Source organism: Lytechinus variegatus, chromosome 2 (genome assembly GCF_018143015.1).
Source record: "Lytechinus variegatus isolate NC3 chromosome 2, Lvar_3.0, whole genome shotgun sequence".
Lineage (NCBI taxonomy): Eukaryota > Metazoa > Echinodermata > Echinoidea > Temnopleuroida > Toxopneustidae > Lytechinus > Lytechinus variegatus.
In genome coordinates this window covers 69,978,315-69,982,483 of record NC_054741.1, presented here as the reverse complement: position 1 = coordinate 69,982,483, position 4,169 = coordinate 69,978,315, and positions in this window count along the sequence as shown.

Sequence of the window (4,169 nt, the reverse complement as noted above, 5' to 3'; positions counted from 1 at the left end):
TCCAGATTTCTCGAGAATAAAAAAAATAATTTTAAAAAGCATTGGTCTACCACCAAGATGCCCTCATTCATATCCAGATGTCGACGATTCTTTCCTTGTAGTGGGTAGGCATGCAAACTCCAGCCATTCCCTATACATGCAAGATGCTTATACATGTATATCTACTTAGTGAGAATGAATGTCGATTACCAAAGGTATTCTACCTCGGAACCATCTCTAGTTATGTGATGCGTAGGGCTACAGTTGAGCTATGTTGAATTTTTTTAAATACTGTAGTTTTAAGTAATTTCAAACAAAATATTTAGTTTTAGTCAATCTTATTTTACACACAAAAAATGATGAGTGCATTGGGATTTGAAGATGTTCTTACACAACAGTTTCCCGCACCTTGGTTCCTAACCCCAGGGGACCGTTTCATCAACATTTTTGTCCGACAAGTTGTCAGATCTGACATCTTTCCTTGATTCTGATTGGCTGAGAGACACTGTTACTATAGTAACTGTCGGATAAAATGGGACTTGTCGCATAAAACGTCCCCAGGTTGTACTAAAATATGAAATGAAAGCCTTGGTCACAATGAGTAGGGATGAAGATGCTCAGCATAAGATCAGGGAGTTTACTCCCTGATCAGACGCAAACAGGTACACACAAACTGGACCCTGAGAACTTGAAAACATGGAGCTACTAGTTATGTTGAAACGCATTATTCCTACAATGTAGGATCTTCCGACCGTAGATTCAGTTGCAGCTGCAATGTAATTTTTTGGGTGCAGCAGTATTTATTCGGATGGATAGCGGGGGGGGGGGGGGGGTACGTAAAATGCTCGAGAAATCCGAGAATACACACGAGATTTGGGAGAATTATAGCCCCACTCTGTGTCCGACCACAAATGTATGCACGTGCAAAACAAGAGATTTTGGTTGTGACCAAGGCTTCATTTTGATTGTAGGTTTTTATTTAATTTTCAAGACAGATTGAGTATTTAAAAAAAATAGATATAGGTAGCCGTAGACATGTTAGACATTCGCAATATCTTTATCGTGTATCATAGTGTAAATAAAGATTTCCAGTATTTAGTGTTAATGTGGTCGTTGTTATGGTTCATTTTTCATACTATGTTGTATTGATATGATATTGATGGAATGAATCGTATGTTTTATGCTGCAGATTGTAAATATTTGTTTGTGATGAAATAATAAATGATAAAAACAGTCTTTGTAAACTTAAGACATTAGACGAATGGCATTCATTCAGTATTGTACAGCGCACACTGATATTATTACAATGAACTTGAGTTCAAATCTAGCCCTATTTGGATGGGGAAAAATGGGGGTGGGGTTATTTAGGCTGAGGTAGAGAATATACACATGAGATGAATAGCGAAGATGGATTGCAATGAATAAGTGAAAGAATTGGAGTTGGTTTTGAAGCAAAGATGGGTGAGTGCGTATGTATGTGTGTGTGAGAGAGAGAGAAGGGGGGGGGGGTATATGGGGGTACCGATCGATGATGGATGTTGAGAGAGAAAAAGACGAATGGACCAGATAAGATAGGGTGGGAGAATTGACGGGACCAATTGAGAAAATGGCAGTGTTTCATTTAATGACATTTTGGATGTTTCATTCGACAATCAAAACCAAGGTCTTCACTTTCATAGGGGGGAGGGGGCACACTTCTGTTTTAACTGCAATTTCACATTACAAATTTTAATTGTGCCTCTCAAAAGGAGGGGGCACGGGCCGGCTGTGCCCCCCCCCCTGGATCCGCCAGTGCTTATAACATATTGTCAGTAGAAGAAAAACGAATATTAACACGCTGAGTGTTGAAACTTTGAACATGGTTAGTGACCACCGGAGATGGCGCTATTTCACATCTCAAAGTGCAGCAGAAAGTAACGTTAAAAAAATTCTCGGTCTTTAATTTCGTTAGTTGTTTGTTTGAAAGAGTATTTTTTTATCTACAAAATTGTGCCAAGCTCGAAGCATGATGTTCAAACTCCATCACAATTACTTTCAGTTGTTGGTTATTTGGGGGCATTTCCGATCCATGCCCCCTCCCGTCTTCACCCCACCAAAATACCACCCTTTGGAAGTGATAACCCATTTTGCCCGCTGTAAATTTAAATTGTACCCTTCTTTAATTGAGCGCCTTTTATCAAGTGACACAAAAAAGAGACAGCATGATTGGATTATGAGAAAATACAGTGTAGTTTCATTTTTTTCATTTTCTACTGATGATATGAAGGAAATGATTAGCGTTTATGAAATTTTGCATCGTCTTATCTCACCTATAGAACAACAAACATTAACACCGATGAAGACCATTTCGTATCCACAAATCTTCGAATCATCCGATGTTGAACAATTTAATAAAGAATTTACATCGCATTAATATAAATATTTGCAAATATCCCCCCTGAAGGAATTCAATTAACGTCAAAAAAGCTGAATAATGTGGCAATAAGGATACATCGAAATGTTAAAAATCAATATTGGGAGATTTGACACTATCATATTATATTAAACTACATACTTTGTCAGCTAGAATGAAATGACTACATGACATAAACCGATATGAATTTCAAATAAAGGTGACGTTTATTTGAATAGAAGTGGTCCAGTATTACAGGTATCAAACATATCAGATGATTATCAAGCAATGTGTGAGGGTATCGTCGTTAATGTTAGGTACGTGTCGTCGGCATGGCTATCACGTAAACGAAACCTCCATAAACTGCATGTAAATTCGTTAAAATTATTTCACTAAAATGTCACAAAAGTTCATAGAAGTCAGACAAAATGAGACTTTTCAATCAGTTATTCACCCTTGCCCTTCCACTTTTGTAAATCTTTAATAACGAAATACATTTTCTTCCTAATATAATCCTGATAATATATAATAGAGGGCGTGTACCGAATCTTAAACTTGTGTACATTTACCTTACAAAGATATAAAACAAATTCCCCCTTCTCACTGTTTGTCATGAACAATGTAATACCGCTTGTTATAGCGTATCTATACAAAAATAAAAGTTTTGTTTCGGATGGATCAATATGAAAGACAATGAGCATGCGGGAATATTTTAAATAGGAGACGAAGATTGTATAGTGTGCAAGAAAATAAATTCTAATGATGGTACATTATGCATTATTTCAAGGTGGTATACATGGGCAGGACATGTAAAGTTCTAGTATTGCACATCAAAACAAAACAAATCATGCAACATTAAATTAATATAAAACACATAAAAAAGTATAATATATACATTAATGTATGAAATGTAAAAATGACGGGGCAGCTTCAGTATGACTATGGCATGATCAGGGGCTGCTTGTAATTCAAAAAAGATATATCATATTCAATGTCAACTGCAAATTTGCATATAATAGTTATATATAATCTACTTTCTGTAACAAGGGGTATCATTTTTATTTTTTTTTTACTTAAAATTTAAAAATTATATATATATGTGTGTGTGTGTGAGGGTGCGTGTGTGTGTGTGGTGTTTAATTTTTCTTTTTATGATTTCTATAACCATATATATATATATATAAAACGGTCCAGCGACTCAAGGTGAAGGGGTGAAATTAAACAAACAAAAAAAATGACAAAGAAACCCCAGATTGTCTTAACTTAAACAATTACGCACAAGAATAATTTGTTTGAAAGGTGATATGGTAATTGTTATTGATCATGTTTTTTCTCTAGATTTGGCAGAACTTTTTTTCTTTTTACTTTCCACACTGGACAAACACACTCAGTGTTCCTCAACGCGGGAATAGAAATTTATTTTGCCAGTGGTGTATATTGACTATTTTATAATCAAGCATCCATCAACGTTGAGATAAAAATATAACATTTCTGAAATCCAATACCCCTACATCCCTATTTCTTGGATACATTACATTGTATAGATTATCTGTCATAAACTCTTGTATAAATATTTCATCAAAGTCATTTCTTATTTTATATATTAAAAAAAATCGACATTGGCACATCACACTGCAAAAAACAAAACACATTTTTTTTCTTCTTAAAATACACAAGCGCAAGTCAAACATTACAATAAATAAATGAATAATGATGCAATCAAAAACTATGGCACAATACAAGCTTAATGTGTTATTTTCATAGGACATTCCAGTTGATATTGCAAATAGAGTGCAAA